Below are 25,611 nucleotides of genomic sequence, written 5' to 3'. Positions count from 1 at the left end.
TAGGATTAGGCTATGGGAAGGGGGGTTAGGATTAGGCTGCAGGAGGGGAGATTAGGGTTAGGCTATGGGATGGGAGATTAGGATTAGGCTGCACGAGGGGAGGTTAGGATTAGGCTATTGGAGGGGAGGATAGGTTTAGACTATGGGAGGGAAGGTTAGGGTTAGACTGCGGAAGGGGAAGTTATGGTTAGGCTGCGGGAGGGGAGGTTAGCATTAGGCTGCAGGAGGGGAGGTTAGGCTGTGGGAGGAGAGATTAGGCTTAGGTTGCAGGAGGGGAGGTTAGGGTTAGGCTGCGAGAGGGAAGGTTAGGGTAGGCTATGGGAGGAAAGGTTAGGGTAAGGCTGTGCGAGGGGAGGTTAGGGTTAGGCTATATGAGGGGAGGTTAGGGTTAGGCTATGGGAGGGTAGGTTACGGTTAGGCTTCAGGAGGGAAGGATAGGGTTAGGCTATGAAAGGGGAGGTTAGGGTTAGGTTGCAGGAGCGGAGGTTAGGATTAGGCTATTGGAGGGGAGGTAAGGATTAGGTTATGGAAGGGGAGATTAGGATTAGGCTATGGGAGGGGAGGTTAGGATTAGGCTATGGGAGGGGAGGTTAGGGTCAGGCTATGGGAGGGGAGGTTAGGGCTAGGTTGCAGGAGGGGAGGTTAGGGTCATGCTACGGGAGGGGACGTTAGGGTTAGGGTTAGGCTATGGGAGGGTAGGTTAGGGTTAGACTATGGGAGGGGATGTTAGAGTTAAGCACTAGGGGGAGGTTAGGCGGCTAGGTATACTCATCACTATAAGCATCACTGGATCCATCAGAAGTCATAATCAGCTAATAACCAAACTGGAAGACAGCGCTGGAGCCGCTAACCACTATGCCAGTTAATGTCACCACTAGACTACCAAGGATATTTTGTCGGCATTCTAATCATGTTGACATCTCATCATACATGCTGCATGTAGACATGACCATGTTCGCACATATACTACACCCTTACAAGATACAGGTAATTGTACCTCATGGACTATAAACTGGATTCCAATAGCTGGAAATAGATGTGTGGTAGTGAGAGAAGAATACGTAATAAGGCTAGTCACCAGCATACAAGGTGGATCTAGGAGACATGGTCAGAAGGCAGAATTAGAGGACAGGTTCACATTAGAGTGAAATCTTATATCATGAGCCAGACACAAAGAACACTTAAAATAACCATGCACTGGGGGCGTGGCTTGGACGAGTACTGAGGCAGACGTGGCTGCCATTAGCTCCTGAGACCTTGGAGCCTGAAACCCACTCGTTACACCCAACCAGTCCACTTTCAGGCTCTCCTGGGCTACTGCTGACCGGGTCCCAACCCACTGCTCATCTTGAACCCGGAGCGGTGTCTGAGCCAGCGTCCCGTGCTCGGGGCCTATAGCTTGGCTGAACCTGTGGCCTAGATTTAAAGGCCGCGGAGGTCGCGATAGGCTCCATTACACGGCCTAGGATTGCAACCGCGGACCCTGAAGACCTCGTGGGGCAGTTCGCGGGACCGTCACTGCCGGAACTCTGCAGCGGCCTTTACCGGGCGCGAAGCAGCGGCATCAATTAGAGCGGCACTCCCGGCTCGCCACAGCTGCCGGCATACACGCGGCCTTACCTCCTACCCCGGCTCCTGCTCCGTTCCATCCGGAGGTCCCCCCCTGCGGTGGTGAGATCCCCACTGACGGAAGTCTGAGGTAGGTGACTCCTCGTGGAGCCTCCTGCGTTCTGACTAAGAGGCAGCCGCGCTCATCACCTGACAGTCACCCGGTGCTCAGGCAGCCACGACTGAACAACTGATGCTGCTCACAATCTCCCCTGGTTAACCAGTTGATTGCCCTTCTTCTATGTGAATGTCCTGATTAGAGACCTGCGATCTCCCCCCAGGTTGGTCCGTGTCTGCTGCTCTCAGTGCTGCTCAGCCCTAAGGCACTGTCAGAGGCTTAAGTCCTATCTCTGCCCTGTGTGCAATTGTCAGGTCCTTAACCCTGACTGTTTGAGTACAATGACACACTAAGTGGGCATGCCCCCCATCCCCTGGGTGCTTTGACCCCCTATATATATATATATTTTTTTTTATTATTATTTCTCTCTAGCCTATTTGTTCCCTGACATATTTACTGGCACTGGGTAATTTTTCTCCGGCAACCCTGACACTGGTGGCCCACACATGCAGAAATCTACTACCAAGACTCCTAAACAAGGGGGAAGTGATATTTCACAGCACTTCACGAGAGGCACGAAATCTTCTCAACAAAGGGGTCCACCTTCCCCCCTTCCATTGCCATGGATAAGGATGGCTCTCACTCACCCGCTCCATCCACTAAAGAAGACATTCTAGCTCTTCGCTCCCTCATCACGGATTTTAAGGACTCTCTTGAAACTAAACTCGACAAAGCAGTTGCCTCTATCAAAGCTGAAGTTTCAACTCTAGCTGCAAGAACCACTAAACTTGAATCTCGCCAGGACGGCTTCCAAAAAGCCTTAAATGAGACCAGCAGAGACCTGGATCATATTGTTACTGAACTTTCTGACCTTCGTTCTAAAAACGAGGATCTGGAAAATCGGGAACGTAGGAATAATATCCACATTCGTTACATCCCGGAATCAGTTTCTCCTGATGCTTTGGAATCATATCTTTATAGACTTTTTTCTTTCCTACTCCCCAACCTTGGCTCACGCTCACTACCACTTGAAAGAGCTCACCGCGCTCTTCGGCCGAAACCCAAGGATAGCGACCCTCCTCGTGACGTCATTATGAGGTTCCTTAGTTATAAGGACAAAGAACTAATTCTTTATCCTACAAAGGGTAAACCATACATCCTATTCGAATCAGCCAAGCTCAAATTCTACCAGGATCTTTCACCCCTGACGATTGCCAAGAGGAGAGATTTTCGAGACTTAACCAAGGCTCTTCGTGATAGAAGAATCAGATATTGCTGGGGGTTCCCCTTTAAGCTTATTGTAGACCTGAACGGCAAGTCTGTTATCATTCGAGATCTTCGTGAATGTAAGGACTTGCTTCACTACCTAGAAGAATCGGGCCCCTCCCCGGAAGGGAATCCCGACGTTTCGAGAGTGCCTTACCCACCAACGATTGTGCCTTGTTCCTGCTCTACTATTCTTCACACTTAAGTCTTGATTTTTCACTACCTTACAATCGTGATCTGATTACTGGTTTCCGCTCTGTATTCACCCCACCCCCTGTCTCTCTCCCCTTTCTTGCTCATCTCTCTTCTAGGTAATATAGTTGAGCTGTAGATTGTTTATTTACGTCTTAGATATGGTTACTGTTTGTTACTAATATCTGGACAAATTTGTATTATGTTCTGTATCTATTTTTCATACACATATATCTAGCTGCTCCATTCATTAAGGTACTAGCTCATACTGATCTATTAGGATATTTACTGTCTATTTTATTTTTTTACGAAGACTAGAGTATTGAGATATAGTAGTGATTTCCCGTCTTTTTTCTTTTTGTAATGATAGTAACTTTTATGGTTATAATTTGTCGCTATTATTGGAACAGTTCTGTATTATGTCATGTATCCACTTTCTATACATATAATATTTTTAGCTGTTCTCTCAGTTTTGGTACTAGCTAATATTGATCTGTTATGCTACCTTACTGTTTATTATTTTCATGTCTTGTTTTTTTGTTTTTTTGTTTTTTTTTATGATGTTTACAGCATTGAGATCTTGTAGTGATTCTCTGCCTTTTTCTCCTTACTACAATTGTAATCTATAACTTTACCCTATATATGTCTATTAGCCTTTTTTTTTATTTTTTTTCTCTCTCTCCTTTTTCTTTTGTATGTCTCTCTAAGAGTTATGCTCCTTTTTGTGATTATAACTACCAACCTGTCACTTCTTTCCCATCCCCGCCCCCTTCTGCACCCAGGGGATGATCTTGCTCTCATACGAATCCTTTTCTGTTCTTTTCTTTTCCTCTCTTTTAGGAGATTTATATATTTCCTTTACTGTGACGCTGCTAACATTATTATATTTTATTTTTGTTGTGTTTTTACTTTCTTAGAGGTTTATCTGGCTTTTTTTTTAGCCTGCTCCTCTTTGGATCTCTAAGTCCAACCTATTGAATACATTCACCTCCTTCTTTGTAGGTAGGGTTTTCGTACTCAATCCCTGCTGTTGTTGCAGTTTTCCCTTTTTCTTATTTTTTCCTTACCCTTTTTTTTTTTTTTCTCTTCCCTATCTTCCCTTGCGAGCTGGGACCCTTTTCTCCATTCTACTGCTACTTCCAAGCCTACCCAGAGCTAACCTGACATGCCTCTCACTATAGCTTCAATGAATGTTTGCGGCCTTAATACTCCTCAGAAGCGTTCCCACCTATTTCGTACTATTCGGTCAATAAAAGCCGACATTGTCCTGTTGCAGGAAACCCACTTTCGTTCACCAAACCACCCTTCTCTTATCTCCAGAAACTTCTCCACCATGTTTTATTCCTCCAGTACGTCTAAACATAATGGTGTGGCCATTCTCATTAAAAATAATTTACCTTTCTCTCTGTATATACTGATGCAGATGGTCGATACATTATTCTCACTGGCAGGCTTGGACACACAGAGGTGACTATCGCTGCGGTATATGCCCCTAATGTAGGCCAATGTCGTTTCTTTAATTCTTTTTTTTAAATATTGCATAAACGTCGTACTGGCCATTTGATTCTTGGTGGCGACTTTAATTCTGTTTTGGATCCGACCCTGGATAAGTCTTTTTCTAGGACCCGCCCCTCTACTTGTCCTATATCTAAAATTCTCAATAAACATATGAAAACGGCTGGTCTTTTTGCACATGGCGTTCTCTCAATCCCTCTTTTAAGGATTACACATTCTATTCCAATCCCCATCGTACTTACTCCAGAATTGATTTTATTTTATGTAGTCTCCCCATCTCCAAACACCTTATAGATGCGAGTATCATTCCTAATTCCTGGTCTGATCACTCTATCGTTACTTCCTCTCTCGATTTCTCAGACATCCTGGTCACTAGGCCCACTTGGAGGTTAAATGAGACCCTTCTTAAAATCCCTCATTTCCAAACTAAAATTACAGATGTTTTAAAGGATTACTTTGCTCTTAATGTTTCCAGCTCCGGATGTTCTCCCATGGAGTGGGAGGCTCACAAATCTGTCCTTCGTGGGCACATCATCAGATTTGCTTCTCACAGAAATAAAGAACACAAGCGTCTTCTTCGATCTCTCACAGATCAGGTTCACTGTTTGGAGTCTCTCCATAAGCGCACGCCCACTGACGCTATCTACAAACAACTCACTACTGCAAAATCTGCCCTTAACTCCATTCTCTCTGAAAAAATTGAAAAATCTCTTAGATGGCTGAATCAGCGATTCTATGAAAAGAGCAATAAGGCGGACACTCTTCTTGCCAATCATCTAAAGGCTCGCAAGGCAGCTATGGCGATTCCTGTGCTTAAGGATCATTCTGGATCTCTACAATACAGCCCTTCCAAAATCAACTCTATCTTTAAAGATTACTATTCTTATCTTTATAACCTCACAGATCACGATCCGTCTCCACCCCCCCTCCCTATTTCCATTACTGACTACTTGACCTCTTGTGATCTACCCCACATCGATGCTTCCACCTCTGAATCTCCCTATAACTGAGGAAGAGGTTTCCTGTGCACTTAAACATCAGAAACCTTCGAAGGCACCTGGTCCGGACGGTCTACCCTTTTCTTACTATAAAACAATCCAGAGCTCTCTAATCCCCCATCTCACAAACTCTTTTAATCAAATCTTTGAAGGTAATTTTTTTCCCACTGATACCACCAGGGCTAAAATAACAGTTGTCCCAAAACCGGGTAAGGACCCCCATATGGTAACTAACTATCGACCAATTTCCCTTTTAAATACGGACCTCAAACTTTTTGCCAAAATTTTGGCAAATAGACTAAACCCCATTCTTTCTTCTCTCATCCATCTGGACCAGGTAGGCTTTGTCCCCTCCCGCCAAGCCCTTGATAACACTAGGTGTACAGTAGACCTTATACACCACGTAAACTCTATTAGTCTTCCCTCTCTCCTTCTTGCTATTGATGCCGAAAAGGCCTATGATAGGGTCTCTTGGCCCTTTATGATTAATACTCTCCTTGGCTTCGGTTTTCACGGTAGATTTCTCCAGGCCATTAGGGCCCTTTATCACAATCCTTCCACTTCGGTTCTTGCAGGAGGTCTTCTTTCTGACTCCTTCCCTATCTCAAATGGCACTAGGCAGGGGTGTCCACTCTCCCCGCTGATCTTCGCTCTAATTATTGAACCCCTGGCTTGTAAAATCCGAGGGAACCCAGACATTTCCGGTATTAATGTAGGTGACTCCTCTTATAAAATTTCTCTATTTGCTGACGATGTCCTGCTTACTCTTACCAATCCCTTGATTTCCCTCCCAAATCTGTTCCAAGAAATCTCCCTTTATGGACAACTTTCCGGTTATAAAATCAATAACGACAAATCGGAAGCTTTGCCCCTCCATATTCCGAGGTCATCTCTAGATCTCCTCCGTCTCAATTTCAATTTTAACTGGCGCTCGGAATCCATTAAATATCTTGGTGTCAATCTGACAAAATCTTATCATGATCTCTACAAGGCAAACTATCTCCCTCTGTTTAAGGCCATAGAACAAGACCTCTCTCATTGGCGCTCTTTATTTATCTCTTGGACAGGTCGTATAGCCGTGATTAAAATGAATGTCCTTCCCAAACTCCTCTACCTTTTCCAAACCCTTCCTGTGGCAGTCCCTTCCCGCGTTCTATCTTCTTTACAGGCAAGTTATGGCAAATTTATTTGGAATCACAGAAGACCTCATATACGTAGAACAGTCCTTTTCAAGACCACTTCGGCTGGAAGCCTAGGTCTCCCCTCGTTATCCAAGTACTACCAAGCCTCTAGACTTAGTCAACTAGTCACCTGGCACTCTCCCAAGGGAACCAAACGATGGGTTGATCTTGAATCTGCACTCACCAAAACCCCATCGGTCTCAAACCTACCGTGGCTCCCTAGAAAACTTAGACCTCTCTCTATCTCGCTGGTCCCATCAGTTTCTCTTACTTTATCTGTATGGGACTCTCTCGATACTAAGTTCTCTCTGTCTGCTCATCCCTCACCTCAGACACCTCTTTGGTTTCACCCTTCTTTTCTCCCTGGCCATTCGCCCCTCATGATCTCTACATGGTCGGCAGCGGGCATCACCCGCTTTCACCACATCCTGGGAGATTTTGCCCCCCAATCTTTTACAGAGATGCGGGAGATACATTCTTTACTGCAATCTTGTTTCTACCAATATCTTCAGATCCATCACTTTGTCTATTCGTCCCTTTCTTCGCTAGATGCATTACGAAACCCCACGGCTATGGAACGCCTTTGTATTTATAGACCCACGGAAAAGGGCTTAATCTCTCAGATCTACCATTCTATACTAGATCAGGATTGCCCACCCCTAGAGACCCATGAGCGTAGTTGGGAGATGGACTTTGGTACCTCTTTGGGAGAAGACACTTGGGAGGCTATACGCCTTAATATATCGAAATGCTCAATTAGTGTCTCCATTAAGGAAAACTCTTATAAGGTATATACCCGCTGGTACCTTGTCCCGGAGCGTCTTCACCAAATATACCCTAACTCTTCCAACCTTTGCTGGAGACAATGTGGACAGGTCGGCTCCTTCTACCATATTTGGTGGTCCTGTCCATATATTGTCCCTTACTGGTCCATGGTCCAGTCTACTATATCGTCAATAATTCCTCATGCTCTCCCTCTTTCTACTGCTTCATTGCTCCTGTGTGCCCCGGTCTGTCAATTATCCAATCATGAGAATAAGTTGACCCTACACATCTCCTGTGCCTCCAAATATCAAATTGCTAGTTCTTGGAAACAACCACTCCCTCCCACTCGTCAACAGTTTCTCAACCGTGTCTGGTTTGTGGCTAAAATGGAATACATCATGAGTCTCCAATACAGCACGGTGGACAAGTTTAACGCAATATGGTCCCCCTGGTACGGTTCCCACGGTGTGACCCCTCCTGGTTCCTCATAATTATCTGCCTTCTGCTCTCTTTTTCTTTTTCTTTCTTCTTCCCTCTATTCCTCAACCTCAAATTTTTTATTCTATCCCCCCAGCTCGCTCTCTCCCTCTTCCCCGCTCCTTGATTTTTTTTTTTTTTTCTCTTCCCTAACTTTCCCCTCTACATCATTCCCAAGCCTTTAATTTGTAATTATTTATTTACTTATTATTGTTTTTTTTCTTTTTTACTTATTATTGTTTTTCTCTTCTTTTCTTATTATTATTTTGTTAAGGTTTTGCGGAAAAGGGGAAATAACAATAAGAAAAGTTCAATTTCAATGTCAGTATATTGTTATACCTGTTGTTTTTCTATTTGTGTGACGATTATTTACTGTTTATTTCGTTCTTTAATCCCCCCTGGGGATTGAAATCTGCAATTTTTTATTTTATTTTTGCTGTTTCTCTGGTATTGACACCCCAATAAAATTATATGATTATAAAAAAAAAATAACCATGCACTGAAAGCAAGCCAGATCCCCTTAAATAGGCTGGAGGTTGGTGATATCATCCAGATAACGTGTTAAAAAGCGAGCACTAGTTTGTGAGCAGAGCCACTGGACACATTGGTGAGGAATGGTGGCAGACTTCTGTATCCATACCGAAAGGGAAGCCACTGAAACCAAGTCACTCGTACAATAGCGGAGACGAGTCTATGTCACCAAATATGGTCGTCAGATGTTCCAATATCGCAATTGACATCGCTGCCGAGTTTATGCAAATGTCAATTGTGACAGATAATATTGCCTGTGAAACATATAAAAAAAAATATGTATATAGGATTACATAATATGGAATGTTAAGACCATATTAAAATAATAAGGAATAAGAACTATCAATAGTAAAACATATATGCTAAAGCGCCTGTACCATCAAAAGAGAATCATCTGAAATGACAGCAAACAAATAAAGACTATTTGAAGTCAAAAATTGAAAGAAAATTAAAAAAAATGTATAGTTAAAACGTGTCTTTAGTAAATAGCTCTAACAAGATCTTCCAATGTCCTAATTTGGCATGTCTCAGCTTGAAGACAAGGCACAGACCCTAATAGGCTTTTTGGCTATTAACTAATTAACTTTTTAAAAAATCAAAAATGGGTCAAAACTAAAAAAATGTGTTATAAATGCTGGAATTTTTATTTATTTGTAATTTTAAGGGGACACATTTATATATTAATTTTGAGTTGGGGCACTTTTTTGTATGGGCAAAAGCATTTATAACTAGGGGTGTGCACCGGCCACTTCTCGTGTTTTGTGTTTAGGTTTTGGATCTGGATCTTTCTTCGTGTTTTGGATCTGGATTGGTTTTGCCAAAACCACCCTTCTGTGTTGTGTTTTGGATCTGTATTTTTTTGGAAAAAAGCATAAAAACAGCTAAAATCACAGAATTTGTTTTTTGTTTTGTTCCTACGCTATTATTAACCTCAATAACATTCATTTCCACTCATTTCCAGTCTATTCTGAACACCTCACACCTCACAATATTGTTTTTAGGCCGAAAGGTTGCACCGAGGTAGCTGGATGACTATGCTAAGTGACACAAGTGGGCGGTACACAGGGTACAGGGCAGCGTACCCTACACCACACAGGGCAGCCTCTGTAAAAATTATTTGGATGAATTAAATAACACTTGTAAAAATGTAAGAAGGGCAGCAGCCTACACCACAACACACAGAACATTATTTGTATGAGTGTACCCCTACAGCAGACCGGACAGCCCCTGTAAAAAATATTTGTATGAGCGTACCTCTACAGCAGACAGGGCAGCCCCTGTAAAATATATTTGTATGAGCATACCGCTACAGCAGACAGGGCACCCCTTGTAAAAATTATTTGTATGAGCGTACCACTACAGCAGACAGGGCACCCCCTGTAAAAATTATTTCTCTGAGTGTACCCATACAGCAGACAGGGCACCCTTTCTAAAATTTATGTGTATGAGCGTACCCCTACAGCAGACAGGGCACCCCCTGTAAAATATATTTGTATGAGCATACCGCTACAGCAGACAGGGCACCCCCTGTAAAATATATTTGTATGAGCGTACCCCTACAGCAGACAGGGCACCCCTTCTAAAAATTATTTGTATGAGTGTACCCATACAGCAGACCCCTTCTAAAAATTATTTGTATGAGCAAACCCCTACAGCAGACAGGACACCCCCTGTAAAAATTATTTGTATGAGTGTACCCCTACAGCAGACAGGGCACCCCCTGTAAAAATTATATGTATGAGCGTACCCCTACAGCAGACAGGGCACCCCCTGTAAAATATATTTGTATGAGCGTACCCCTACAGCAGACAAGGCACCCCCTGTAAAATATATTTGTATGAGCGTACCCCTACAGCAGACAGGGCACCCCCTGTAAAATATATTTGTATGAGCGTACCCCTACAGCAGACAAGGCACCCCCTGTAAAATATATTTGTATGAGCGTACCCCTACAGCAGACAGGGCACCCCTTCTAAAAATTATTTGTATGAGTGTACCCATACAGCAGACCCCTTCTAAAAATTATTTGTATGAGCAAACCCCTACAGCAGACAGGGCACCCCCTGTAAAAATTATTTGTATGAGCGTACCCCTACAGCAGACAGGGCACCCCCTGTAAAATTGATTTGTATGAGCATACCCCTACAGCAGACAGGGCACCCCCTGTAAAAATTATTTGTATGAGCGTACCCCTACAGCAGACAGGGCACCCCCTGTAAAAATTATTTGTATGAGCGTACCCCTACAGCAGACAGGGCAGCCCCTGGACAACACAGCACTTCAGCCAGCCAGCCCCTATGGACAGGACTACAGCCAGCCCCTATATGGACAAGGACAACAGTAGCCAGCCCCTATGTATTGTATATGGAAAACAGTAGCCAGCCACCCAGCCCCTATGGTCAGCGTCAGAAACAGCTCCCTCCCTCCCTCTTCACAGTAGCCAGCAGTACTTTATTATTTTTTTTTATAATAATAGTCCGTCTAACACACTGAGCTCCCAGCTCCCTCCTAACTCACAGCCGGAATGAAAAATGGCGGCGATCACGGGACCTTTTATAGAATCCCAAACCTGCGAGAATCCGACATTGGGATGATGACGTTTTGCCTCGATTTCAGATCTGAGCCAGGCGGGAAAACCCGAGCCTGACTCGGATCCCGGATCAGATCGGGGGGGCTCGGGGGGGTTCGGATTTCGGAAATTATTATTATATACCAGACACTGACCTGACACAATCACAGCTGAGAATAGGACACTGAGGGTTATACCACTGTGTAGCTGTATGTTGTGTCTCTTACAACAAAGAGACAGAGGGGCCTATTCATCATACGATATATGGTCCGGTAACCATGCAGAAACGCTAGTTTCCGCATATTTATGTTACCGGGCCATTAATCTTTAGGGGTCTGGTATTCAGCAAACTCCAAAAACTTAAAGTTTTCAGAGTTTGCTTTCGAGAACAAGAACCAGATGGCGCTTGTTCTCGATCCCCGCTCCTTCCTATGGGAAGGATTTCCGGACGATTTGAAGAGGGATCTGAGCGGATCCCTCCACCACCTCCTAACTCCCTCCCCGGAGACTTTGCGCATGCATGAGCCGAGGTCACGCATGCGTAGCCGGGACGACGGGGAGCAGGTAAGTAACGCAGCTACAGAAGTGATACTTTCCACAGAGATAACTGCTTTGTGGAGCAGTTATCCCCTCACTGGAGCAATGATGAATTGCTCCGTCGTCACGTTTCCTCTGCTGCGAGTTGGATACTTAAGTGTCCCTCTCAGCGAGTTCAAAACGTCATCATCGGAGGCCATACGGCCTTCGATTATGAGAGAGAAAGAGAGGGGAGAGAGAGGGGAGAGCGAGGGGGGAGAGAGAGGGGGAGAGAGAGGGGGGAGAGAGGGGGGGAGAGAGAGGGGAGAGAGAGGGGGGAGAGAGAGGGGAGAGAGAGGGGGGAGAGAGAGGGGAGAGAGAGGGGGGAGAGAGGGGAGAGAGAGAGGGGGGAGAGAGATATGCATTAGGTGTAGGTTAGGGAGGAAGTAACATGTGATGTAGTTTATTTCATGGACACATAGGGACTGATGCACATCTTGCAGAGCTGGGCACGTCTTGCCATGTTTACGTTAGGATAAAACAGTACCCTATTAGCCAGGAGACATGGCTTCACAGTGCTAGTAGTAAATGCTGGAGTCCCAGAACACAATTTGTGCACAATATAGTAACAGGTGCACATGTGTCTGCAGCCTGGCAGGCTGTGGGCATTTGAAGTCGAGGTGGGGGTGGTGCCGGCCTCCATTCCAGAAAATGGGGGCATGTTGCCCCCGTTTTCTGCAAGTGCCTTGGCTATGGAGCTGCGAGGTTATATACTTATTCCTCAGGGTTACTCTGATGGCCAATGATCGCGCAGATAATCCAGAGGCATCTTCTATCCTCAGACGCCTGCTGCAGCATTAGCATATCAGAATCAAGCCCTATATTTTCTGTCAGAAAATATAGGGCTTGATACAGATACACACAAGGGTTATTTTTTGTCAGAATTAATGTACCAGTATATTTTTGGATTGTGGGAGGAAACCCGAGTACTCAGAGGAAACCTGCACAAGCACAGAGAGAACATACAAACTCCACACAGTTAAGGGTCTTGATGGGAACCGAACCCAAGACCTTAGTCCATTGAGGCAGTATTGCTATCTACTATGCTGCCCTGAGTTTGCTGGGAATTTTGTGGATGACCCTGCAGTCCTCTACAGGACCCCCTTGGCATCTTTCACTATACACTCTGCTCCATTCGGAATCACCAAGAATGGATTCTTAGAATATAGTGCTGGAGAAAGAAATTCCATTAGAGTGCATCTATGTAAAGTAAAGTATTGGGAATCAGCGACGTATCTACCCATTGGCCAGGATGGCACTAGCCAGGGGCGCCGAACAAAGGGGGGGCGCCGCCTGGCAGTGACACCAGTAGACAAGGGGTGGACAAGTCCCCCGGCCCCACAAGTGTAGGGCAGACCACAGTGAGAGCGGTCTGCCCTACACAGTTTACAAACACACAGCTGCCAGCGGCAGTCAGACAGACTCTCATTTGCTGCTGCGTAGTCCACGGAGGGAGCTGGCTGGAGCTCACTAATGAGCTCCGTGTGCCGTCTCCCCCCGCAGCATGTGATGGGAGAGACGTCATACGTCATGACGTCTCTCCCATGCAGGAGAAGAGCGGGCGGGACCCAGAGCGGACGGCGGCGGTTGCGTCAGGAGCGGGGAGTGGGTAAGTAGAATTTTTTTTTGTTCTTTGTGTGTGTGTTTGTGTGTGTAAGCCTGGCACTACAGGGGGGGGGGCACTGAAATAGGGGGTGGCCACTACTGGGGGCACTTTATGGGGGGGTGCCTGCTACTGTGGGGCACTGGAGTGGCCACTACTGGGGGCAATTTATGGAGGTGGCCACTCCTGGGAGCACTGTATAGGGGGGGCTACTACTGGGGGCAATTTAGGGGGGGTGGCCACTACTGGGGGCACTGTATAGGGAGGACTACTGCTGGGGGCACTGTATGGGGGGACTACTACTGGGGGCACTGTATAGGGGGGGCTACTGCTGGGGGCACTGTATAGGGGGGCTATTACTGGGGGCAATGCAGCATAGGGGGGATTACTACTAGGGGATTACTATTGGGGGCACTGCATAGGGAGTGGGGGCGCCAGTCCATTACATTGCCAGGGGCGCTTGGATCACTAGATACACCCCTGTTGGGAATAAACATTGCTAGAAAATACCATCACCTCTTCCAGGCCAAATAACCTCCTCTACTCTCACAACATAAATCATTCTCCACAAAATACATAAACTCTATCGTCAGATGACAGATGAACCATAACCGAGAATCTTAACACTATATACTTAACTAAAATGAAGGCATGAGACCTAATGTGCCATTCAAAAATGAATGGTCAGCTTTATTTATTACAACAGAAGAATGGTGGCAGAAGAAAGAACGGAAGCATATTGCAACCACTTGACTTAGGCAAATGATGTCACAAATTGCGAGGGCCAACTATCACATTTGCAAAGGCAAATGTGCAATTACAACTTGCAAGGGCCAATTTTCCCTTTCTAAGCAAGTGGGGAGCTATCCAACACCCATGCCAATGCACTATTTAGGCCCACTCGGTTGAGAGGCGCCGCTGACCCCAGTAGGGTAAAATCAGCCTAACCAGTGCATTGAAGGGGAGCGCACCCCCATACTGCAGCAAGCTGGCCGCCAAGTTGACGTTCTTTCCCTGTCCTGTAATAAAGCTGATACAGACAAGACACAAAAAGGGAAGGGAGGGTGGGAGATCAAATCAAAGAGGCAGGATTATACAATCAACTGACCTAAAAGCCCACTAAACCCCACCCCAAAGCTGATGCCCACCAATCCTTCTAGTTACCTGTACTGTCTATCAAAAAGAAACACAACCCCCCTTAACTATTAACTCATTCTGTCCCTGACTGCAGGTTTATGAGTCTTCAGTTCTAAGCAAACTTCAGTTATCTGATGTGTCCTTATACACCTATCACCTGTATGCCATATGGCGCAACTGAGCTGCTCTGTGAGGTGCAGTTATTCGCATCGCAGACCCAGCAAAACAGCACTCACATTGCACTAGAGATGCTGGGCTGCGACTTTAGCTGCACAGGACTTGGTTTTTAAACACGTACAAAGTCACAGGTGACACATAGCAGAATTTAGCATGAGAAAAAGCTGCGACTCAGGAACACACAGGTCAGTTTGGAAGGTGTTGTTTTACTCTAACTTTCCTTGTAGTAGGTAAGAAATGTTCCTTTTATATATGGAGCAATGAAAAGTTTATTCCATTAGGTCAGAGGTTCTCAAACTCTGGGCCTGATTCAGACCGCTCGCGAGCGCTGAGCGCTCGCAAGCGGGTCGATGTTGCCCTAGTGTGCATGCGCACGATGGAGGCGGCTCCGTCGTGCGCATGCGCGAGACCCGAATAACGACGGCCAAGCCCCTCGTACCAAAGGGGGCGTGCTGTCGATGGTGATTGACAGCACGCCCCCTTTGGTGGGCGTGCCGGGGGCGTGGCTGCTCAGACGGAGGCATTCCCATGGGAATGCCTACCATCTGGGGCCGGCCCCACTGACATCACTAGTGATGTCAGTGGGAGTGCTTTCGGCTTTGATAGAGCCAAAAGCACTCCAGGGCTTGCGGCAGCGAGACCCTACCGATGACCATCGCGACCATCATTTTGGCCGCTCGCTCTAGCTGTGGGTGGTCACCCACAGCTATGCGAGTGGCCAGGAGGCCGCTCCAAAAGGTAGGAGGGATGGCCCTGATTCAGAGCGAGCGCTCTGTCAGAGCGTCCGGCTCTGAATCAGGGCCTCTGTCCTCAGGATCCCACACAGTTCACGTTTCCAGGTCACCCTGCAGGTGCACAGGTGTAGTCATTAATCACTGACACATTTCCCAGGTCACCCAGCAGGTACACAGGTGTAGTCATTACTCACTGGCACATTTCTCAGGTCACCCAACAGGTGCACTGACCCATTTTAAAAGATCCACATGTGGAGCTAATTATATCACTTGTGATTTTATGAAGAGAAATGGAAAACATGCACTGTTTGGGGTCCTGCGGACAGAGTTTGAGAACCTGTGTATAATAGGTAACTAGTCCTTACCTTGTTATCGGGCAGCCACTCTTAATCTTTAGGTGTGCTGGGGATTTATACGAGGCTGTCCTGAGCTGGGAGGGTTAAATCCGGTTGGTTGCCATCCCCTCTGTCATTTTGAAGTGCAGTGCTCTCTTTGGGGCAGCGGGAGTTCTGTGTATTCGGGTGCCAGCTGTAGATGTAGCTGTGCCTGCATCTTGGTTCTCCTCTCACCCCACGGTGAGAGGACGAGACCCATTCAGAGAGGTGTGCCTGGGGGCATGGGCTTTTGTCCCGCCAATTAGGTCGGACTTCGTCAGGGCCGCAGAGTTGATGATTCCTACAGCAAACTGCTTAGTCACAGGCAGACGTCTGCCCTGCCTGTAATTTAATCGTGTATCATAGGTGCCAGTCTGTGATTGAGTACTCAGCTCACATTATGCAACTTAGTGGCTATAGGGCATAGCAGAACCCCATGTAGCCTCGCACCCATGGTGATCTAATGGAGTCACCAGGAGCAGGAGAGCTGGGAAGCCTGCAGCCTCTTCCTTACGCATTGTGCTCTGCGCGCATCACTCTGTAACGTTGCCTCTGCTGAGTAAGGCGAGTCCGGGCTCCGTAGCAGCTGCACCCCCTGTATTTATGGCATACTTGCATACTCTCCCGGATGGTGCAGGAGGCTCTCAATTTTTCAGGCAGTCCCACTCACCTCCGGAAGAGTGGCCGGATCTTCAGGAGAGAGAGGAGAGGAGAAGAGAGAAGATAAAAAAAGTAGGCAAGTATGACCCATGGTAGCTACGCTCCTGGCAGGGTTGTTTTAAGAGAGTAGGGTGCCTGGAACATGGCACCCGCGCCTTATTTCCAAGGACATCTCTACTGCTGCAAATTGCCGTCGCACCATTTTCCCGGTGATTAAAGTCTGAAGAACTGGCCAACGCAGGTTTCTGGAGAAGCAAGTATAATAATTATATGGATGCAGGTGTTGGGTATGAAATACCGGCAGTCGGGATGCCAGCTGTCAAAACACCAACAGCGGCATCCCGATATTCAGTATCCCGACCGGGGCTCCGTGAGTATGCTAACCCTCCCTCCTTCTACCCCTAGCCCTAACCCTCTGTTCCTGCATCCTAACCGTCCCCCATCGTAACCCTAACCCTCCTCGTTAGTGCCTAAACCAAACCCCCCCTAACCTAACCCTTCTGGTCCATAGCCTGACCCTAACCCCCTCCCCCATCGTAACCCTAACCCTCCTCGTTAGTGCCTAAACCTAACCCCCCCTAATCTAACCCTTCTGGTCCATAGCCTGACCCTAACCTATCCCCCCCGTAAGCCTAACCCCCTGTGGTGCCTAAACCAAACCCTCTCTCCCCCGTGGTTAACACCTAACTCCCCCCCCCACACTATACTTACATTCGGGATGCCGGCGTCGGCATCGAAGCTGGTGTCAGAATTCCGGCGCCGGTATTCTGTCCCATGTCAGGATCCCGGCTGTAGGCATAATAACTACATCCCGGGTGCAGAAGGTGCTGTCACTGGAAAAGAACATACCACCAAAGAAACACAATTCGTAGTGTATTGTCCTTACAATTGTTCACATAAATAATACACCTGAATTATGATGTAACGTATGTCAGACTGCGTCTTACTTCCCATGTGTACACTAGGATAGAGCCTTTGTCAGCTCTCATCGGCAGCAGCCAATACACAGGGGTCACACAGTGACATTACATGATGTGTGATACAAGTCATAGATACAGAGTAGAGGCCACTGTCCTCCATTCTCAGGTGTCTGGTCCTCAGTGCGGTCCCATCATGCAGCATCTCCAGCCTCTTATCAAACTGCTTATCCTCTATGCTGAGGTGACGATTGGTGTAAATGGCCATTATATAGGATTGGAAATTCCAGTAGACTCTATATACAGAACATGTCCCATCCACTGACTGCGACAGATCCACGGACAGGTTTATCACACCAGTCACTTGTAGAGGGACGTCCTGTTCTCCTGTACACAGTATATAAATGGAAGTATAGGTTCAGTGGCAAATGCAGGATTTCTAGAGAGGGATTTCCAAATGCTTGATTTTGAAGCAAGTGTGGCCAGAGAGGACATAATTAGCACATAACCAGCTATAATATACGTCATGCTAAGTATGTAATAATTCTGACATATATACAGGGCCAGCAACCACAGTACTCCATTATATGTGGCAATAGGGCAATCCTGCCTGAGCTGAATGTTTTTATTTCTGAAGTGGGCACCATTCCACATCATTTGAGCAAATCTGGGAGTCTGGGGCAGCAGCAAAAGAACATTGCACTGCCCTGGACATATATGTACTGATCCGTCTCCTTATGCACTGGATAGTATTAATAATTAACCCTATAGATAGTATGTATCAGTGCAAAGGTGTATTCATTAGAGATGTGCGCTGACCCCCGTGTTTTGGTTTTGGATCTGTATCTCCCCTGGTTTTGAATCTGGATTGGTTTTGCCAAAACTGGCCTTCCGTGTTTTGGTTTTTGGTTTTGGCTTTGGATCTGGATTTTTTCTTAAAAAAACATAAAAACAGCTAAAATCACATAAAATTAACCTTTTTTTGTTCCTACAGTATTATTAACCTCAATAACATTTATTTCCTCTCATTTCCAGTCAATTTTGACTACCTCACAGCTCACTATATTGTTTTCATCCAGTTTAGACCCACAATTTGCACCAAGCTAGCCGGCTGACTAAGCTAAGCGGCAACAGTGGGTGGCACAAACACATGGCAGTTCAACCTCCAACATGGCACATCAGGAAACAAATGTTTTTATTAATTAAGAGAGGCCTGAGGGAGTTGGAGTATGTATGTAGTTGAAGGCAGGGACAGGAAGGGTTGATACATAGTAAATTTTTAATTTCATTTTTTTATTCCAAAGTAAATTTATGAGGGAGAAGAGGAGGGGAGGCATTTACAAAAAAATATTTTACTCATTCACATCAGTCCTTGCCCCAGAAGAATCAGTGAGCACCATGCCTGCTGCTGCTGGAAGTGGATTTTCTCATCCTAGAAGGGGACCAGGAAGACTTCTAGTAGTACTTTCCAACACAATTGACTGTTAAATAATCCTTTGCAAAGCTTCCACATGAAAAAGCATTTCCCAACCAGTACAGGGACATTAAAAAAACATAGGCCCTCATTCAGAGCCACTCGTAAGCGGCAGTACGCTCGTTCCGAGCGATGTTCGCACATCTGCACATGCGTACGGTTTTTATTACGCATGCGCGAACCAGTCAGTGCAGCCGAAAATCATTTGTTCGCTATATAGCGAATGCCTGCTATTTTGAGTGACAGAGGGAGGCGTATGTGGGTGGTAACAGGGGAAGGTGCTTGAAAACGGGGGTGTGGAATTAGATCGCAGGCGTGCTTAAAGGTCAAAATGGGCGTTTTAAGGGAGTGCATAATTAATACAGCAGCGTCATTGACCACGTCACTTGGGTTTTTTTTACTCCGAACTGCTCGCAAAATAGCGGTTGAAAAAACCAACCACAAGAATAGCGAGCAGTTCATATGCTGGTCGATGTACTCGATTAATCTAATAAATAGCGGACATGATGTAGGATGCGAGCGGCCAGGGGGCGTATTTTTCAAAATTACAACCGCAAGTTTTGCTCGCTAGTTCAGACTTAGAGGCCTGAACAGACCGCAATTAGCGAACGGTTCATTTGAATAGCCACCCCTTGTTTTAGAACGAACGACCACAAATAGCGAGCGGCTCTGAATGAGGGCCATAGTTAGTGGCCTCCAAACTGCCACTTAACCAGCACAGATATGTGGACAAGCGCAAGATTTAAGATAAAGGGGTACATTTAATTTACTAAAGTGAGAGGTTTTAGAAGTGATGTTGCCCATAGCAACCAATCAGATTCTACTTAACATTTACCTACACTTTCTAGAAGATAATAGCTAGAATCTGATTGGTTGCTATGGGCAAGCATCATCAGTTCTAAAACTCACTTCTAAAAACTCTCACTTTAGTAAATCAATATACCCCTTAAGGTCTTACATTGTGTCTTTCTTGTGAATCCTGCACCAACTTCTGCTGCTAGCAGTGGATTTTCATTCCAGAAGGGGACCAGGAAGACTGCTTTCCAAATAAAAATAATCCTTTGCAAAGCTTCCACGTGAACATTTCCCAACCTGTACATGGTCATTAATAAAAACATAGTTAGTTAGTTAGTGGCCTTCAGACTGCCATTCTTCCCACTGTCCACTTAACCAGCATAGATATGTGGACAAGCAAAACAGAGCAACAAATGCAACATTTCAGATTTAAGGTTTAAGACTTACATTGTGTCCTTCTTGAGAATTCTTGAGCACCATGCCTGCTGCTGGGAGTGGATTTTCATCCCAGAAGGGATGAAGACATTGTTTTGTCTTCCCAACGGACACAGATCTGAAGAGATATAAATAACGGGAAGCAGCCGGGAAGCTGATGGATGAAATCCCGACCGCCGACTTCCCGACTGTCTAATCCCGGCAAGGCATTAATGACAGGTGTCGAAATCCCGATACCTGTCATTAGACCTATGCCGGGAGCCCGACGCCCGGCATACCAAACAAAAGTAAGCTGGGCGCTGGGCATGGACAGCTGCGGGGAGGGGAGGGTTAGGTTTTAGGGCTCCCGGGAGGACTTAGGGTTAGGCACCCCCTGGGAGGATTAGGGTTAGGCTAGGGGAAGGGGGGGTTAGGCACCCCCGGTGGGGGGAGATTAGGTTTAGGCACCCCCCCAGGAGACTTAACGTTAGGCTGCAGGGAAGGGGGGGTTAGGTTTAGGCACTTAGAGGGGGTTTAAGGTTAGGCACCCCTAAGGGAGGGTTAGGGTTAGGGGGGTAGGTTATAATGCAATTTGGAGGCCCTTACACAAAACTGCCTTTGCTTTACTTGAGCTGCCCACCTTCCAGTCTGTACTCAAAAAGAGTTTTCAGCACAGCCGGGAACCTTGTCAGTGATTGGCCTGAGACTACTTCCCCAAAATGTTGAAAAGATGATGTCCATCAAAATTAACTACAAATTCTACGAGAAAGACCTTTACTGTCAATTACCTACAAAAAAGACAGAGGCACCTGTAATGGTGGATTCCAGCGGGGACAAATTAATATTGTGTGAAGAAGATGATGTATACATCATCCCAGAATACACTATCACCCAAGCCTATATCGTCCCATCCTGTGTTGTGTATAAATTACAGCTGCGCTCCCTGTTAGATTGGGGATTCATTGTCCACTTTAGTGGATAGGAGCTCCATTTTAGTCCATATCATCACCACACCACCTGCACATCTTCTGACCTGGGCTACAGGAGGAGCAGCTGCACTCTGGAATATGGTTGCATGGAGTTGCCCCTCTGACTCACTGAAATTCAGGTACAGGGGCCATAGGTAGGGAGTAGGGACACTATAATCAGAGAACGCAGTTTTAGCTGCTTTATTCCATTTTTCAACCATATCCTCTATTTTCACCTTTGAAAATGTTTATGCAAATCTCAGCTGAGCATTTGTGATGCCATGGCTAACGCGCGCACACACCGGAAAAAGAACACATTGATTGATTAATTTTTGGGGGCACTTGGGGGGGAGTGCACCCCTGACCAGCAGCAGCCCCTTGATAAACGACACAGGCAGCACCCCTGCACAGCTGCGTTGCTGGTGATAAGTGTGGCTAACGTGCACACACACACAGAAAAAAAAACACATTGATTGATACGGTTTTTTTTGGCACTTGGGAGGGAAAGCACTCCTGAATGAGGCAGCAGCCCCTTCATAAACGACAGAGGCACCACCCCTGTGCAGCTACGTTGTTGATAAGTATGGCTAACGTGCACACACACACACACACACAAATGTATTTTTTTTTTTTCTGCACTTGGGGAGAGAGCACCCCCTGATGGACAGAGCACCCCCTGGGCAACACAGCAGCACCCCTTATGGACTGCAGTGACACAGGAGCCACTGAAGCCCCTTTCTGTCTGCAGCACAGCTCCTAGTATATAGAGTAACACAGCCCTTATGGACAACAGGCACAGCGCCGCCCAGCACAGCAGCCAGCCCTAGTATATGGATATAGACAGAGTGGACAACAGCCAGCCAGCCAGCCCCTATGCAGTATGGAAAGTAAGTAGCCTGCCCCTGACAAGTGACAACAGTAGCCAGCCCCTTAAACACACAGCAACAGCACAGCACAGCCCCCTCCTTCCTCTTCACTCTCCACAGCCAAAATGAAAATGGCAGCGATCGCGGGACCTTTTATACAATCCAAAATCCGCGAGAATCTGACAGCGGGATGGTGATGTTTCGCCTCATTTTTAGATCTGAGTTAGGCGGGAAAACCCGAGTCGACTCGGATCTGTCTCGGATCACCTAAGTTCGGGTGGGTTTGGATCTCTGAAATCCAAACCCACTTATCTCTAGTCCAGGTAATGTGAGTGAGTGTGTATGTATGTATGTATTAAAGCTATACGGTCACAGTGTATGTGTATTGTGTTTATTTAAACATTTCTATACAGGTGAACTACAGGTACCAGCAGGCCCTTAATGCCCCGCATGCTGGTACTTATGGTTCTCCAAGTGCCAGCATGTGGGGGAGGCTTGCTGGGATCTACAGTTTTACTCATAAAGACAATGTTTATACTCTTCTTTTTTTACACTACACTTACACTATCAACCCACCACCCAGGGCTGGCGGGGATAGTCCGGGGCTATCAGCCCAGGCCAGGGATTCCTGGCCTGGGCTGACTAGTGGTCATGGCTGATGCATCGGCTGGGGGGCCTGGTGAAAGGGCTCCCCTGGCTGTGGCATCAGCCCCCCACTAGAAAGGGTCCAGTGCTGGTTGTGGAAATTACAGGGGAACCCTACACATTTTTTCCCCTGTAATTCCAGAACCAGAACTGGATCAGAGCCCAGTGCTGGTTGTGCTAAGTACAAGGAAACCCTTCGCAATTTTTTCCCCTGTAATTCCAGAACCATATCAGAGCCCAGTGCTGGTTGTGCTAAGTACAGGGAAACCCTACTCAATTTTTCCCCGTACTTACACAACCAGGACTGGCTATGAAAAGTCCGGGGCTGGTTCTGTTTTAGGGGTGCACCCAATGTAATTTGTTTTAAAAAATGTAACTCTTTCTAAGTTTTTTACAGTAAGATACATGCATATATCTGTGTCAATCCAAAATCAAAAGCATAAAGCAGGTCTTTTCATTCGGGGATTTTAAGTTTGATTTTAAGTTCGATTTTGTGTTCGATTTCAAATCGAATAATAGTAAATAAGGGAGTTGTGTGTTGGTCTATGTAAAAATACAGATGTTTTTCCAATGTTTGATTTTGAGTGGGATTTGAGTGAAATTCGGTTTTACGTTCGATTTTACCTTTAGTAAATCTCCAATTGCAAAATCAATGAAAATCGAATGTGAAATAACACTAAAATCAAAATTGAACCTTTGTAAATATACGCCCTAGTCTTAAGGTCCTCTGGTTAGATGATAGTCTGTTATTTGCCAGTGACCGCATGTATTTGAGATATATATATATACTATAAAGCTGACTGCAGCACTCTATGCCCTGACGGAAATGTTATCCTGACATTGAGACATTGGTAGCGACCTGCTGCCTGACTTGTCTTCTTTTGCAATGAGTGCCATCATTTGCTTTATGGTATATGTACATATCTCCTGGGAGACCTGGTTGGAGAGCCCTGCATTTATATCTGACATGCTGACATGAGGAGTGCTGACTGAACAAATATGCCTATAAAGAGATGAGAGAGATAAGAGAGAGAGAGAGAGAGAGAGAGAGAGAGAGAGAGAGAGAGAGAAAACTGGGTGCTACATAGAGGAATATTCTACTAACATCATAGTTGCCTACCTTACCTTTGGCTTCTCGTCCCTGGGATAAGCCTTGGTAGGAGAAGCAGATGGGCTGTAACGGGGACGGGGCCTGACGGGTTGCGTAATTAAGCCCTGCCCCCTTCACAGCAAATTGCAGCGATTGGCTTAAATTTAAATAGGGGTGGGGCTAAATGACACGATTAACTGAGAATTGCATCATTAAGCCCCGCCCCCTACACGGGGACCCGTGATCGCCACAAAAATTCTCCCCATTCTGCCCACTTCACTAGGAAGTGGGCAGAATGTGGGAGAAGTTCCTACCCTTCCGGGGGTGCGGGGGGTTACCCAAAAAATCAGGAGCCTCCCGCGAAAAACGGGAGGGTAGGTATGTATGACTAACTTACATATTGAACTAAGGGGGAGATTTAATAAAGCTTGGAAAGAGATAACATTGGAGATAAATAGCACCAACCAATCAGCTCCTAACTGTCACTTTACAGGCTGTGTTTGAAAAATGACAGTTAGGAGCTGATTGGTTAGTGCTATTTATCTCCATTTTTATCTCTCTCCAAGCTTTATTAAATCTCCCCCTAACACTGCTCATGGTGATATAACTTTTTCTGTACCACATGAGGCCACAGAGATCTCCAAAGAAGGAGCAAGAATAGCAGCAGCAATGACCGCTGAGCTCACTTGGTCCTGCAGCAGAACTGAGATGGTTTCAGTAGAGGCCCCAAACCACCCTGTTCTTGGTGTATTATTTACTCCTCAGCACTATCATGTCATTTCCCACTGATTTTCCACATGTGTACCTGTGTGATATCAGTGGGAAGATAATGATGTGGGGTATAGGGCAGAGAGCTGACATGAAGCACAGCCATCACCAACTGCCGCCCGCATGCCACATTCACATGTAAACCAACATTTTCCATGGTCAGGTGGCCACTGTATGGCCGGGTATAAAACCCCAGCGCACGGCAGTATCAGTGGCACTCTTGAGCAGAAGCAGTAGCTGACGCATGAGACAGGCCTCACAGGAATGAACTGCACACTAGTGTACGCTACCAGCACCTCACCACTTACTGGAGTACAGCGCACAATCACATCGGTGCTTTTTCTTTCTGTTCGTTGTTTTTATTACTTTGTGCATCTACTTTTCACTTTATTTGGCACTTTTGAGCTGCTACAATGAGCCAGCGGGAGTTAGTCCAGCTCATTGGAAACAAAGGTAAATGTTTAATAAATTAAATCTTAGACCAGCTTCTCATTCTTTAGCAGCTGTACTTTGAAGTGGGAGGAATTATGACCAGTGGTCTTTGCATGGTGTCCCAATGTGACTGGGTGGCACCTTCCATGCTGTTAGTCAGTTACTGATCAGGAATCGCTAAACATTTGGGGTCTGGCACTTATACTATTGCAGCTCTTTTATGGTAGGTATCTGAAGATAACATATAAATCATGTTATTACAGTAACTCATATTGTCCTGACTGACTCACTGACTCACTGACTCATCAACGCCCAGACCAAACCCCTGGACCTAGAAACAGGAAAATCAGGGAGTATATGCATTCCACAACGTAGGTGCCCTCTAAAAAGCAATATTTCTAAATTCAACTCCTAAGGGGGGGAAAAGGGCAAAAATGTTACCTCCCCCTGTGCAATGTCCTGACTAACTGTCTCATTGTGGCTGCAGCAGAGTTCATATTCAAACACCGTCATCCCAAGTGCTGCCAAACATCACTAGGAGTTGGTGTGGCTCCCCTATTTGAATAGTGAGGGAAGGAAATGTGTTACTACAGAGGCGATGGAGGGGAATGTCAAATGTGTTACTACAGAGGTGAGAGAGGAGAATGTGAGAGTGGAATTTGTTAGTATAGAGATGAGGGAGGGGAATGGGTTACTACACAGGTATGGGAGGGGAATGTGTTACTACACAGGTGAGGGAGAGGGCTTTTTTACTACATGGGTGAGGGAAAGGAATGTGCCACTACACAGGTGATGGAGGGGAATGTCAAATGTGTTACTAC

Source organism: Taudactylus pleione, unplaced genomic scaffold, assembly GCF_031769625.1.
Source record: "Taudactylus pleione unplaced genomic scaffold, aTauple2 ptg000342l, whole genome shotgun sequence".
Taxonomy (NCBI): domain Eukaryota; kingdom Metazoa; phylum Chordata; class Amphibia; order Anura; family Myobatrachidae; genus Taudactylus; species Taudactylus pleione.
The sequence above is the reverse complement of the archived record's forward strand: the minus strand, read 5'-3'. Positions refer to the sequence as shown.